General features: G+C 42.1%; 1 pseudogene; it reads right to left on the reverse strand.

Moving 5' to 3' along the window:
* Nucleotides 1-232: 232 nt before the first annotated feature.
* Nucleotides 233-5,102, reverse strand: LOC133042857 (natural resistance-associated macrophage protein 2-like; annotated as a pseudogene).
* Between the last annotated feature and the right edge of the window lie 11,220 nt (nucleotides 5,103-16,322).

Below are 16,322 nucleotides of genomic sequence, written 5' to 3' on the forward strand. Positions count from 1 at the left end.
GAAATTTATGGTTAAAAATATTCTTTAGTCACAACTGATATAACAATTTCATGTGAATTGTGTCAATAACCTGAAGACAGATAGCTGTGTGCTCTTTGGGGTCCTTTCTCTTCTGAGTGTTAGACACACCTCAACTGCCCCTGCCCCCTCCCAACTGGACTTACCAAGTAAAACACCAAGCTCAGATAAGCTACGCTGACCACTGCAGCCTCCACATACAATACCATATGCCCTACATCCGGACATAAACCACGACAAAGTACATGTTGATGGAACAGATGATAAGAATCATGACACCGCCTGTGATCCTCCAGCCTCTGAAAAGACTCAGCACAATTATTGGTGGAATAGTCCCATCTGTCCACAGACAAAAAGACACTGTGTCTTTTGGGGCCACCAGATAGGAGTAAGCAACATTTCAAAGTAAATTGAAAAGTGCTTCTTGTGTCCCAGATTCGATTAAATGAGCCAAAATTACACAATGATAGGGGAAAAGAGGGGGAAAAAAACCCACTATCAAATAACCCATATCATATAAGTCCCTAAAAATGCAACAAGCCCTAAAACTGCACAAAGTCATGAGTTTCTAGAGATGCAACAAGTCATTTCAAATAGCCCACATTCTTTAGAGATGTATTTAAAAGATATTAGCTTATGCCTCTCTCCTCAAGATCATTTAACATGGATTTAAGATGCTTTGACTTTTCAGTGGCTGAAGTTGAAGAGTTAAAGCACTAAAAGCTGAAAAGCTTCCCCCAGAAATAAAAAATGTGCTTTTGTCTTCCTTTGTTACATTCACAGTCTCTATTTTCTTTTGATTTTTAAAATTGACATGTAGTTGATTTATGATGTTGTGTTTATTTATTTTTAATTTGACCTTTGGCATGAGGGACCTTAGTTCCCTGACCTGAGATAGAACTGGCACCCCCTGCACAGGAAGGCAGAGTCTCAACCACTGGACCACCAGGGAAGTCCCCAGCAGTCTCTATTTTCTCAGTCAGAGATTGAGGGGGCAGCTCTAGCAGTCACCTCTTAAAGCACACAGTTCCCCTATGACTCATTTTCTGACTGGCTTGTTTGATGCAGACACCACTGCCCCACACATCTTTGGGAACTAACAGAAGTACACTCACAATCCATTGGCAAATTCGCTCATCACCGGCCACAAGCTCATAAACGTGAGGCTGGATATGAGAGCAAAAGGAAGCTGCAAAAGGAAAAAATAAGGTCAGATATAAAAGTAAGATCAGATATAAAAAATAAGACCAGAGCTCCTGTAATACCCCAGAGAGCAGCACTGTTAGCAAAAGGGAACCGTAGACCTTGCCTCGTTTACTCTGGGGGAAATTATTCCTGTCATCACAACATGCTGGAGGGTAATGTGGAAATCTGTAGCATGAACCTGCATCAGTTCTGCTCATGGTGTCCTTACAAAATGTGTATCTGCCCTGTCTTAATTTCCATAAAACCCAACAGTGTCCTATACAATATTTAATGTTTGCTTGGATTAACGAACAATAATTTTATGTTCTATGTGTAACTATAGCTAAAATTTCCATTCAACAGGCTTAGAAAAGAATAAGCTATTTCGAAAAGCTTTCAGATGCCAGGGATTTCAATGCATTCACCATAGACTAACACTGCAAATCTTTATTCCTCTGAATTTTCCCCTCACCCAGCACTAGGCCTGGTACCTAAGGGCAATATAGAGTTCTGCTTGACTCAACGGGATGTGAGTTTCCCCAGCTCCCTCCTCACTTGTAAGCTCTGAAGAACATTCAGGAAGTCATTCATCCCTGTTAGTTGCTCCATGTCTTGGAAGACGGCAATAAGCAGAGCAGGGATGATGGCAATAGAGCGGGTCAGACTCATTCAGCAAAGTGTGACCATTTTAGGTTGAGGAATCCCTGGAAGAAAACACAGAAGCAGAATGAATATCTTGAAGAGGAAACAGAAAAAGGTCTGAGGAGGTTCAGGAAGGCACGGGATTAAGAAGGGACAAAAAGGCAATGTCCTCTTCCTCTCGTCTACCCTAGTCACAGCAGCACCTACCTCCATGACAAATTGGCTGGAACAGGTCCCTGTCATGGTGGAACTCTGCCCCGCAGCCAGGATCCCCACTGCCCGGATAGAGAGTGGCAGGCCGGAAGTAACAGCCCAGCCCAACACCCTGGAGAGGCAAGGGAGAAAGATCACCTGAGACAACACCCCAAAATACTCCTCTGTGTCACCTCTCTGTCTTCCTGGCCATACACCCACCTCTACCAAGCACTGTGCTGGCACTGTCCCAGAAGCTAGACTCGGGTCCTGACCTCATACTAGAGGCTTTCAACCTAAATTCTGCCGGATGGGCCCCCATTCCTCCTCAGCCTATTCCCTTCTCTTCAGGCTCCTAAAGCCTTTATCCTCAACTCACATGTTAACTATTAAAAAAAAAGTCTACAACACATTTCCCAAATTATATTCCTTAACACAGTATTCTGGAAGATGGTAATAGAAATGGAGATAAAGTGCAAATGAATTCTGGAGATGCTACATACTATTTATTTTACTCTTGGAGGTTCACAGTGTAACTGGCATAAAAGGGACAGAGGTCCCAACAAAGACCACTTTCCTGGTAGTTCAGTGGTTAAGACTTCATGCTTTCAATGCAGGGGGCATGAGATGATCCCTGGTCAGGGAACTAGATCCCACATGCCACACAGAGTGGCCTAAATAAATAAATAAAGTCTCCAGCCACAAGGGTGAGAGGTGGAGAGAACAAGTGTAAAAGAAAGACCACTTTACAAAGAACACTTTCTTTAATCACCCCCAATTAATATCCTGTAGAGTAATATACTTTCAACATAATTTTGGGAATTGCTGATACAATTAATTCATCTTTTCAGCTGATCTTCTATTCCCTTCCATGTATTGAAAAAGGCCTGTCTAGCATCTGAACCTCTGGAAATATGACACTCCAGAGAAAATATGCTGAGCTCTGAAGCGAACCCATGGAAAAGACCAGATACCACGCTAAGAATATTGATTAAGGAGCAAAGAGAAGACATCTGAACAGCTTTAACCCTTCGTAGATGTGCACAGCCAATATTGACTTCTCGTCAGAGACAATGTATGGGGACTGCCGCTGTTTTTACAGACTGCAACCTGGAACCAAAGCAGTTTAGGGACATATTTTAATTTTGAGGTCAGAACTCAGATAAGATCTCTCCTACAGACACACACAGACAGATCATCTAAGAGACGGATGCTGCAGGCGAAACAATGAACAGGGACTGATGGCAGCAATGTCCTTGAGCTCTTCCTCCATAATTTTTCTACCCCCCCAGGTCATCAAAAACTTCTCCTGAGTTAAAGTGTGCAGAGTAATACATCAGTGCTGGGTCATTATAAATGGTGACAGGAAGTAAGGGCCCTTAAGAAGGCTTCAACCATGAGAGGACACCCAGAACAGGGAGCCCTTGTCAAAGCAGAGCCAAGAGTCAGAGGTCCTATGATGGGGAACAAAGGAGTGACCAAAACTAGACTGGCAATCAGGAGTCAAGAGGAGAGAGAATTCACTGTGACAAAACAGGCTGTCTAGCCACAGATTCTGTTTTCTGTGTGTTGACGTCCCCAACCTGTCATCACCAAATGGCAGGACTGGCAAGCAGCCAGTAGTTGGTAAACAGGAAGGGGAAGGGAATGAAAAAGAGCCAAACAGATGTGAAGCTACCAATAACAGCAGGAAGCAATCTTTGTCTGAGGAAATCTCCTTCCCGGTCCAAAGGTGCAAAGGATGGGTCCGGGCCTCATCACAGTCCCAGAATGTGAAGTGTGACCAGGGCAGTGCTTTCATGGGCAGCGCTAAGATCTATTTCCCCTGAGTCACATTTTCCTGCCCCAATTCAGTCTCCTCCTTACCCTCACATTCACTACTACCCAGGACCGTGGCTTACTTACCACCTGCTCGGGTTTTCAAAAAAAAAATGCTCTGTCAAGCACTGAGTGGAGCAGGCAATGGCATCCCACTCCAGTACTCTTGCCTGGAAAATCCCATGGATGGAGGAGCCTGGTGGGCTGCAGTCCATGGGGTCGCGAAGAGTCAGACACGACTGAGCGACTTCACTTTCCCTTTTCACCTGCATGCATTGGAGAAGGAAATGGCAACCCACTCCAGTGTTCTTGCCTGGAGAGTCCCGGGGACGGAGGAGCCTGGTGGGCGGCCGTCTATGGGGTCGCACAGAGTCAGACACGACTACAGCGACTTAGCAGCAAGCACTGAGATGACACAGATGTTGATAAAGGAAACAGAGCAATGCAGGAGTCAATGAAAAAGTACTTTATTGGCGTCTCAAATTTCCTGTTTATTGGCTCAGTCTACCTGTCTGGACTAGAGAAATAATAGCAAAAGTCATTTTTTGACTAATTGGAACAAGTTTCCTTGTGATATTTCACAAATTGGAGTCAGCTAAAAGTCCTAGAGGGCAAACAACTGACCACATGAAAGGTGAGACTCTGCTTACACCCTGGTTCTCTGAATAGGTAAGAAGTCATGACCCTTTGATGACATCACACATCTCCAAACAAAAAAATGACTGAGTGATTGCTGAGCCCTCAGTTACTGTGGCTTAAAGAACCACAGTCCTGCAAGAACAACCTTATTTCACACCTAACAGGGAGATAACCTTAATTACAAAGGCCTCTGAAATCTCCTAGCAAAAGATTGTGTTGGACTGACTGGTAAAACCAAGTTGGGCTCTTTCCTCCTGACCTCCACGAGACCACTCAGGTTTCTGAGAGTTAAAGACAGGAGACACGGAGCCCCATCAGATCTTTAAGAAGGACTTTGGTCCCTTCTCTATGGGGTCATTTATCTCTGGTCACCTTTGTGATAAAAACAGAGTCCAACTGTGTGCAGTCCAACTGTGGAAATGCATCTTGCTCCTACATGGTTCTAATAGTTGTAAACCAAGTGTGTGTCACTTGCTACTAGAGGAAAATTCCTGTGAAATTACACAGGCTACTGAGATAAGATAGGTCTAGCTCACCTTGACTAAGGCAGAATACAGGTATATATTGTGTGGCGTGATAATGGCGCCCACAATGGCCACAGCCTGCATGATCTGTGGGGTAAGACAGTCTGAATAGGATGGCAGGAACATGCCTTTGAGGATTTGGTCTGTCTGGGTTTCTCTGTAACACACTACATATGAACAGAACATGAGACTAGGGGAATAAGATAGTACTAGAGAACACTGCATCCTTTATTCCTTAAACCCCTTTATCAACAACTACATAGGACATGAGGAATATGGAACCATCCAAAAAAAAAAAAAAAAAAAAGCCAAGCCAGCACAACATCACATAATTTAGACTAGGCTATCCACACCTTTCACATTTTATTTTAGTTGTACAAAATAGATGTATAGAGAATGTAATTAATATTCTAAAGAAATAAAATAGCTGCTAAGGGCCTTATTAATATTAGCATAACAATAAAACTTGGGAGACACACCTTAGAAAACAGAGTCAATTCTTGATTACCCACACTAACCATGCTTCTGTGCTAACCATGTATATAAAAATCACTTATGCTTGCCACTAGCAACTGCTGAGACTCAGAAACACTTCTCATACACTCTTTTTCCTGGTTCAACATTTCTCTTGGAAGCCTTAGACCAAGCTGTATCATCTACTCATAGCATAGACACATTTTCAAAGCTTAGCTAGGCCAATACACAGAAATCAGTTTATAATAATTGGACATAGAAAGGTGTTGGGTTTCATTTCACTGCATTTAATGGTAAGGTTAACTCAACGGAGTTTTGGGACTGGGCCACAAACTGGGAAACATGCACCATATCCCCTATAGTTCATTAACTGCTGCAATACAGAGACAGTCCAAGCTGCAATTACTGTCAACTAGGATGAGCAAAAGTCTTTTCATGTGGCACTTGTGGTAAAGAACCTGCCTGCCAATGCAGGAGACAAAAGTGACATGGGTTCAATCCCTGGGTTGGGAAGATCCCCTGGAGAAGGGCATCGCAACCCACTCCAGTACTCTTGTCTGGAGAATTCCATGGACAGAGGAGTCTGGTGGGCTACCTACCGTGAGGTCAGACATGAGTCAGACATGACTGAAGCAACTCAGCACGCACAGTTCAATTCAGTTCAGTCTCTCAGTCGTGTCTGTCTCTTTGCGACCCCAGGGACTGCAGCATGCCAGGCTTCCCTGTCCATCACCAACTCCTGGAGCTTGTTCAAACTCATGTCCATCAAGTTGGTGGTGCCATCCAGCCAACTTATCCTCTGTCATCCCCTTCTCCTCCTGTCTTCAGTGTTTCCCGGCATCAGGGTCTTTTCCAATGAGTCAGCACATCCCATCAGGTGGCCAAGTATTGGAGTTTCAGCTTCAGCATCAGTCCTTCCAATGAATATTCAGGGTTGATATCCTTTAAGATTGACTGCTTTGATCTCCTTGCTGTCAAAGGGGCTCTCAGGAGTCTTGTTCAGCACCGTAGTTTGAAGGTATCAATTTTTCGGTGCTCAACCTTTTTTATTGTCCAGCTCTCACATCCATACATGACTACTGGAAAAACCATAGCTTTGACTATACAGACCTTTGTAAGGCAAAGAAACATCCCTGCTTTTTAATACACTGTGTAGGTTTGTTATTGCTTTTCTTCCAAGGAGCGAGGGTTGACCATGCGGACCTTTTCAGCAAAGTCAAATTTTTAGGTTATTGCTATCCAATAGATGTGAAATGGATCTCATTGTTGGTTTAGTTTGCATTTTCCCAGTTACTAGAGATGTAGACTAGTCTTTTACATGTATTATTGGTTATTTTTATTTCTTCTCTTGGAAATGGTCTATTCATACCTTTTGTCCATTTTTCTATTCGGTTGTTTATCTCTATTTTTATTGTCATTGTTGTTGGTTTGTAGGAATCCCTTACAGATACCCATCTTTTTCTAACATGTATGTTAGAAATATATATGTTGCAGATAACTTCTCCCCATTTCCCTATCACTTATGTTTTAATCTTGTTTAAGATGTCTTTTATGTAGGACGTTTTAACTTTGTTAATTTTATCAAAACTGTCCATTTTTCAAAACTTGATTTAAGAAATTAGATCATGAGCTATTCTATTTTTTTTTCAGATAGTTTTGAAGGTTTTGTTTTACAACTTTAGGTGTTTCACTCTCCTGGAGCTTATTTCGCCTTCTTTTCCTGTCTTCTGAAGCTTCTGGGGCTCACCGTTTGCTTCTTCACCACATTCCTCTAGTGAGAAGTCTTTGACATTCTAGGCATCTTACTTCCTCCCTCTGAGTCTTTCTCTTAGAAACAACAGAATGGGAACATAAATGAAGCTCCAGGCTTAGAAAACTAGCTCTTTGAAGGCCTGTAAAGAAGAAGCAAGTGGCAACGATCAGGTAAAAGGAGACATTGGAGGAATCTCTGTGAAAGATGATACATAGGATACATACATCCTTCACACCAAGAATCTGAGACTCCTGGGAGAAAAGTCATGCTTGTGGGGAGAAGGAAGAGTGTTTCAGAGAGCTGGCCCTGAAAGAAAGGAGGTGTAGACTTGAGATAGGATCCTAAAAAACCTTTTTATTTGGTACTGGGGTATAGCCGATTAACAGTGTTGTGATAGTTTCAGGTGAAGAGTGAACGGACTCCGCCATACATATACATAAATCCATTCTCCCCCAGTTATGTCCTACTTTTAAAGTCCTTCCACATCTACTTTCTTTCTTTTTTTAAAAAAATTTTCTACCTCCTTACTTTACCTCTCTCCCCTACCTTCAAGTCCTGTGAGCTTTTCTTTTGTCTTGCACCAGAAGATTGTGAAAGTGAGGCATATAGAACCACATAGAAATTGTTGGTGAATTTAAGGAAGAACCCAGGTTTCTTGATCTTCTTGAACACTGGAAGCTTTCAGACAAGCCCAGCTTGAAACCAAGTTGTGGGAAAGAGGAGCAGTATCCCAAAATTACAAAAAGGAGCCTTTGATTTCTAGTGTCATAAACATCACCACAGTCATAATCATCATCAAAAAGCCTTTATCAGGACCTGCTTGCAATGAGCAACTAAAGTAGACACTGAAATAAATTTAGAACGCATTGCCCATGAGCATGATCTAAAAATTCACACTCTATGAAAATTAATATAAGCAGATAAGCAAAGGACATATCTATATGACAATAAAGAAGAGATAGACCAATCTAGCTCCTGCGGACAGTAAAGAATTAACATAAAACATGTCAGAAGTCACTGCAATTCAAGGAAAAGAGGCTTGCTGGGTGAAGAACAGGGCCAGCAGGAACTGGTTATGGGGGTTCCAAGTTCAGGGAAACTGTTACTGACCAATTAGGGAGGGCACGTCTCTTGCCTTCTGACTTCTTCCCCTCTCTTTTACCCACCACACACATGCCCCACCCCAAGCTTTTCCTCTTTACGGCAACATAACCCTTGCCATGGCTCAAGATCAGAGGAAGTTTTACTTTGTGTTAGTCTTTGATTCTGAATAAGGTGACCTTTACTCAGCCTCGGTGGAAACCACCCTCAGGAGCCACTTTGTGCTCCCTGTCTCATCCACAGCAACTAAGAGCAAGAAGGACTGAAAGAATGCATTTGTATTGCAGTGCTGTTTTTCCACCTTTTTTGACTGCTACAGTAAGAAACATATTCTACATCAACCCAGTACATACACACACACACACACACATACATGCAAACACATTATTAAAAATAAAGTTTCACAAAATAATACCTACTTTGGTACTTTTGACATTCTCTGATAGTTCCTATAGAGAGGGTTAATAGCCTTGGTAGAGAGACCAGGGGTCCCCAGGAGGAGAAAAGGACAAACCTTTTTTTCCCTACATTCCTGCATCTTAGTCACAAAAGATGTTTTTTTCTTTAAGCCCAGAGCTGATGATTACACAACAAAACAAACTTGGCTTAAACTCTGTTCAGTTCAGTTGCTCAGTTGGGTCCAATTCTTTGTGACCCCATGGACTGCAGCATGCCAGGCTTCCCTGTCCGTCACCAACTCCTGGAGTTTACTCAAACTCATGTCTATTGAGTCCGTGATGCCATCCAACCATCTCATCCTCTGTTGTCCCCTTCTCCTCCTGCCTTCAATCTCCCCAGCATCAGGGTCTTTTCAAATGAGTCAGTTCTTCCCATCAAGTGGCCAAAGTATTGAGTTTCAGCTTCAGCATCAGTCTTTCCAATGAATATTCAGGACTGATTTCCTTTAGGATTGACTGGTTGGATCTCCTTGCAGTCCAAGGGCCTCTTTAAGAGTCTTCTCCAGCACCACAGTTCAAAAGCATCAATTCTCCGGTGCTCGGCTTTCTCTATAGTTCAACTCTCACATCCATACATGACTACTGGAAAAACCATAGCTTTGACTAGATGGACCTTTGTTGGCAAAGAAATGTCTCTGCTTTTTAATATGCTGTCTAGATTGGTCATAGCTTTTCTTCCAAGGAGCAAGCGATTTAAATGTCATGGCTGCAGTCACCATCTACAGTGATTTTAGAGCCCTGAAATATAGAGTCTATCACTATTTCCATTGTTTCCCCATCTATTTGCCTTGAAGTGATGGGACTGGGTGCCATGATCTTAGTTTTCTGAATGTTGAGCTTTAAGTTAACTTTCACTCTCCTTTTTCATGTTCATCAAGAGGCTTTTTAGTTCTTCTTCGATTTCTGCCGTAAGGGTAGTGTCATTTGTATTTCTGAGGTTATTGATATTTCTCCTGGCAATCTTGATTCCAGCTTGTGCTTCATCCAGTCTGGCATTTCCCATGAGATACTCTGCATATAAGTTAAATAAACAGGGTGACAATATACAGCCTTGACATACTCCTTTTCTGATTTGGAACCAGTCTGTTTTTCCATGTCCAGTTCTAACTGTTGCTTCTTGACCTGCCTACAGATTTCTCAGGAGGCAGGTCAGGTGATCTGGTATTCCCATCTCTTTCAGAATTTTCCACAGTTTGCTGTGACCACACAGTCAAAGGCTTTGGCATAGTCAATAAAGCAGAAGTAGATGTTTTTCTGGAACTCTCTTGCTTTTTCTATGATCCAACAGATACTGGCCATTTGATCTCTGATTCCTCTGCCTTTTCTAAATCCAGCTTGAACATCTGGAAGTTCACGGTTCATGAACTGTTGAAGCCTGGCTTGGAGAATTTGGAGCATTACTTCGCTAGCCTGTGAGATGAGTGCAATCGCGTGGTAATTTGAGCATTCTTTGGCATTGCGCTTCTTTGGGATTGGAATGAAAACTGCCCTTTTCCAGTCCTGTGGCCACTGCTGAGTTTTCCGGATTTGCTGGCATATTGAGTGCAGCACTTTCACAGCATCATCTTTCAGGATTTGAAATAGCTCAGCTGGAATTCCATCACCTCCACTAGCTTTGTTCAGAGTGATGCTTCCAAAGGCCCACTTGACTTTGCATTCCAGGATGTCTGGCTCTAGGTGAGTGATCACACCATCATGGTTACCTGGCCCTGAAGATCTTTTTTGTATAGTTCTTCTGTGTATTCTTGCCACATCTTCTTAACATCTTCTGCTTCTGTTAGCTCCATACCAATTCTGCCCTTTATTGTGCCCATCTTTGCATGAAATGTTTTCTTGGTATCTCTAATTTTCTTGACGAGATCTCTAGTCTTTCCCATTCTATTGTTTTCCTCTATTTCTTTGCATTGATCACCGAGGAGCGCTTTCTCATCTCTCCTTGCTATCTTTGGAACTCTTCATTCAAATGGATATATCTTTCCCTTTCTCCTTTGCCTTTAGCTTCTCTTCTTTTCTCAGCTATTTTTAAGGCCTCCTCAGACAGCCATTTTGCCTTTTTGCATTCTTTTTCTTGGGGATGATCTTGATCACTGCCTCATGCACAAACAAACCTCTGTCCGTAGTTCTTCAGGCACTCTGTCTATCAGATCTAATCCCTCGAATCTATTTGTCACTTCCACTGTATAATCGTAAGGGATTTGATTTAGGTTATACCTGAATGGTCTAGTGGTTTTCCCTACTTTCTTCAATTTAAGTCTGAATTTTGCAATAAGGAATTCATGATCTGAGCCACAATCAGCTCTCGGCCTTGTTTTTGCTTACTGTATAGAGATTCTCCATCTTTGACTGCAAAGAATATAATCATTCTGATTTTGGTATTGACCATCTGGTGAAGACATGTGTAGAGTCATCTCTTGTGTTGTTGGAAGAGGGTGTTTGCTCTGATCAGCGCGTTCTCTTGACAAAACTCTGTTAACCTTTCCCCTGCTTCATTTTGTACTCCAGGGCCAAATTTGCCTGTTACTCCAGGTATCTCTTGACTTCCTACTTTTTGCATTCCAGTCCCCTGTGATGAAATGGACATCTTTTTTTTTTTTTTTTTTGGTGTTAGTTCTAGAAGGTCTTGTAGATCTTCATAGAACCTTTCAACTTCAGTTTCTTTAGCATTACTGTTCGGGATATAGACTTGGATTACTGTGAAGGTTTATATAACAACAATGTATCCTGCTCAAGGGCATGTTTCTCCTTCTTAAGAACCTTCTGACTAAGCCTCTCACCTTAAAATGTATATTGTGAGAGTGGGTCTGGTAAGACCTTTGCAACCTTGAGACCCTCTTCTGATTTACTGTTAATAATCAATTGAAAAAGTATATAACTCCCTTGCTAGTGAGTTATATAGCTAGTGAGGGGGCACTCTCCATCCCCCTTTTGATATCTGTGTCAGAAGCTTTCTCTGTCTTTTTCACTGTAATAAATTTTCTGCCACATGAAGTCTTGAGTGTCTGGAACTTTGTCCCTGATCCTGAAGCTAAATCCTGTTTTTTTGGAGATCACAAATCACTATTCCATTTTTACAAATTTTGATTTTACAAATTCTGATTGTGACACACTAAATTGATTTCATAATCCAATGATGTGTTGAGACTCAGTCTGAAAAGCACCATTATAGGTCACAGATATACAAAGTCACATCCAAGCTAATGTTCATATCCTGTGAGAATCACAGAAGGGTTTATGGGGTGTGTGACATTGAGTTACGTCTTGAAAAACGGACAGGATTTCAATCCTGGAAATGCAGGTGGAAGTAACAGTAGGAGCCTGGGTGCAGGTTTGGCAAGCCCAGCATGTGTTCAGGATGAAGAGAATATGAAATTCAACTGGAATGAAGAATTTCCGTGGTGGGGAGGTAACAGATGAGGTGGAAAGAAGGCTGAGACACGGATTGGATCCCTGGGTCAAGATCCCTGGGTCATAACCCCTAGAGGAGAAAACGGCAACCCACTCCAGTACTCTTACCTGGAGAATCCCATGGACAGAGAGCCTGGCAGGCTACAGTCCATGGGTTTGCAGAGTCAGGTAGGACTTAGCAACTGAGCACACACCCAAAGACTCAATTTTGGAAATATATACATAAATATAAACAGTTGTTCAGTCACTAGTATAAACATATTCTAATGAGTAGTCTTCATTGCCTGACAGCCATAATATATTTAAAAAATGAGATGATACGTTTACCTCCTATATACCAGGCCTCTTTTAGCACCAGGTGTACAAAGATAATTGCGCCTAATGAGAAGCTCACATTTTAGTGGGAGAAGAAAACACAAAAACATTAGCCCACTAAAGGATTCTGCTTATCTTATTTGTGTTGTATCTGTACCACCCATCTTCTGCCTGCTGGTGGTGGTGGTGGTAGTTTAGTCGCTAAGTCGGTTCTGCCTGGTATGTAGTTGATTTTCAATAAGCATGTTCAGAATGATTTCGTGCTAGGGTAGAGTAAGAAGTATTCAGATAGCAGACAGAATATAGGGCTAATGCTCCCTAGAGGAAGGAGTCCAGGAATGCTTCAACAAGAGGGGGATATTTTAATGGAACTAATAGTACTAACAATAAAAACAACAACAATAATGAGTTTCTCAGGTAAGGAATGTGTATGACTGTTAGCATAACTGATGCTATCTTGGGCCCCTAGGGGTCCTCTTGTTTTTCCACTGACCCTACCCAGGACTGTACAGTCCACTGAATCACTTCTTTGTTGCCAAGTACTTTGTAGTGCATAGGAATTGTTTGATAATCACTGGGCCCATGACATTAGTAACCCATTAATAAATCGTGACTTAGGAATGCATGTCGTGTTTTGAGCACCTACCCCATATCCTAATTTAACAATAAAATTGTCCCATTGGCCCCTTGGCCATGTGGAGTGCAGTTGTGAAAGCTTCTGGATTATTTTTCTCCCAATCCCACCCTGTGAGTAAGTACCATGTATTAATAATAAACTGAAGCATGATTATATGGAGCTGCCTGTCTTGCTTTCCTGTCTCAAGATGCCATCTCAGTTTGATGGGCACTTTAAGTTCCCTCTGTCCTCCAACAAAAAGGGAGGGGAGGGAAGAGTTAGGGGGCTTCCCAGTTGGCTTAGTGGTAACGAATCCACTTGCCAATGCAAGAGACATAGGAGAAGTAGGTTTGATCCTTGGGTTGGGAAGATCCCCTGGAGAAGGGAATGGCTACTCACTCCAGTATTGTTGCCTGGGAAATTCTATGGACAGAGGAGGCTGGTGGGCTGCAGTCCATGGGGTGACAGAGTCGGATATGACTTAGTGACTGAGCACACACACAAGACTCAATTTTAGAAATATATACATAAATATAAACAGACATAGTCTAATTATTAGTCTTCATTGCCTGACAGCCACAACAGATTTAAAAAATGGGATGATATATTTATGGAACATCTCCTATATATCTGGCCTTTGTTAGCACCAGGTGTTCCTGAAAGACACAGGGTCTGGCTGATCATAACTCAAAGCCAATAAACAAGCCAGATTGGTGGAAAGAAAAGAACGCTTTATTTCAGATGCTGGCAACTGGAAGTTGAGGGGTATTCGTCTGTCCAAAAGTTGACCCCCCAACCCCCATAGGTAAGAGATTTTATAGACAGAAAGAGGGGACTACATACAGAAACATCACAGTTCTCTCTGACAGTCATCTTCAACTTGGTCATTTGGTAGTCTGACCAGCGTCTCTTGATTGTTTTAGGTATAGTTAATCTTCAGTTCTGGGGTCTGTTTGTTCCCATTTCTTTACGGCCAATTCTCGGAATTGTGGCAGCTCAATGTTGTGGGTACAGCCTGGTCGTCATGTAGTTAAATTCTCCACCTGGAGTTTCACTATCTATAAGACAGCTCACAGGATATGGCTCAGAATATTATCTATAGTCCTTGAGAAGGAATTAAAAGTCCTTCACTATGCTTAATGACTACATTATTATTATTAGGCGTCTTTTGACTGTTTTCCTTTGTTTTCACATTTCTCACTTCTCAGATTAAGCTTATTCTTTGACTAAAGTTCTCTGCAGACAAAAGGCAGGGAGAAGACATTGGGTAGGAGGTAGGGATCAAGGACCTAAGGCTCCTGCTCTGTTTCACAGGTATACAAAGATACCTGCCGCTTTTGAGAAGCTCACATTTTAGTGGAAGAAGAAAGCACAAAAACATTAACCCATGAAAGTATTCTGCTTATCTTATTTGTGTTGTATCACCCATCTTCTGCCTGGTATGTAGTTGATTTTCAATAAGTATATTCAGAATGATTTAGTGCTAGGGTAGAGTAAGAAGTGTTTGGGTAACAGGCAGAATGTATAATGCTGCCTGGAGGAAGGAGTCCCGGAATGCTTCAACAGAGATGGATATTGTAATGGAACTAACAGTCGTAACAATAAAAACAACAACAATAATGAGTTTCTCAGGTAAGGAAGGTGTATGACTGTTAGCATAACTGATGCTATCTTGGGCCCCTAGGGGGGTCCTCTTGTTTTTCCACTGACAGGACCTAGGACTGTACTGTTCATTGAATCACTTCTCTGTTGCCAAGAGCTTTATAGTTAATAAGTATCATTTAATAATCCTTAAGGTCTTGTAGCCCTTATGCTCTGCTGATCCTCAAACAATGGCAACCTTTTGCTGATGTATTCCAGGAAAGTAGTTACTCCTCATAAATCTAGACTTAGGAACACAGGTCCTATTTTGAGCACCTAACCTAATACCCTGCTTTAACAATATAATTGTCCCAATGGCTCCTGGATGGTGTGGAATTCAGTCACCCGTGCTTCTGGACCATTGCCCAATTTCACTCTCTAAGTTGTTTTTCAGCCACTCAGTAGTGTCTAATTCTTTGCAATCTCATGAATTGCAGCATGCCAGGCTTCCCTGTCCTTCATTATCTCCTGGAGTTTGCTCAAACTCATGTCCAACCATTTTTTCCTCTATTGTTCCCTTCTCCTCCTGCCCTCAATCTTTCCCAGCATCAGAGTCTTTTCCAATGAGTCGGCTGTTCCCATCAGGTGGCCAGAGCATTGGAGCTCCAGCTTCAGCATCAGTCTTTCCAATAAATATTGAGGGGTTGATTTCCTTTAGGATTGACTGGTTTGATCTCCTTGCTGTCCAAGGGACTCTCAAGGGTCTTCTTCGGCACCATAGTTCTAAAGCATCAATTGTTAGGCTCTCACCCTTTTTTATGGTCCAGCTTTCACATCCATACATGACTACTGGAAAAACCATAGCTTTGACCATATGGATTTTTGTCAGCAAAGTGATGTCTTGCTTTTTAATATGCTGTCTCAGTTCCTCATAGCTTTTTTTCCAAGGAGCAAGCATCTTTTAATTTCATGGCTGCAGTCACTGTTCATAGTGAATTTGGAGCCCAGGAAAGTAAACTCTGTCATTGTTTCCACATTTCCCCCATCTATGTGCCATAAAGTGATGGGCCAGGATGTCATGATGTTAGTTTTTTGAATGTTGGGTTTTAAGCCAGGTCTTTCACTGTCCTCTTTCAGCTTCATCAAGAGGCTATTTTGTTTCTCTTCACTTTCTGCCATTAGGGTGGTGTCATCTGCACATTTGAGGTTATTGATATTTCTCCTGGAAATTTTGATTCCAGCTTGAGCTTCATCTGCTGGGCATTTTGCATGATATAGCCTGCATATCCGTTAAAGAAGCAGAGTGACAATATACAGCCTTGATGTACTCCTTTCCCAATTTGGAACTAGTCTGTTGTTCCATGTCCCGTTCTAACTCTTGCTTCTTGACCTGCATACAGATTTCGAAGGAGGCCGGAAAGGTGGTCTGGTATTCCCATCACTTGAAGAATTTTCCACAGTTTGTTGTGATCCGCACAATCAAAGGCTTTAGTGTAGTCAATGAAGCAGAAGTACTTTTTTTTCTGGAATTCCCTTGCTTTCTCTATGATCAATGGATGTTGGCAATTTAATTTCTGGTTCCTCTGCCTTTTCTAATTCCA

Source organism: Dama dama, chromosome 3, assembly GCF_033118175.1.
Source record: "Dama dama isolate Ldn47 chromosome 3, ASM3311817v1, whole genome shotgun sequence".
NCBI lineage: Eukaryota > Metazoa > Chordata > Mammalia > Artiodactyla > Cervidae > Dama > Dama dama.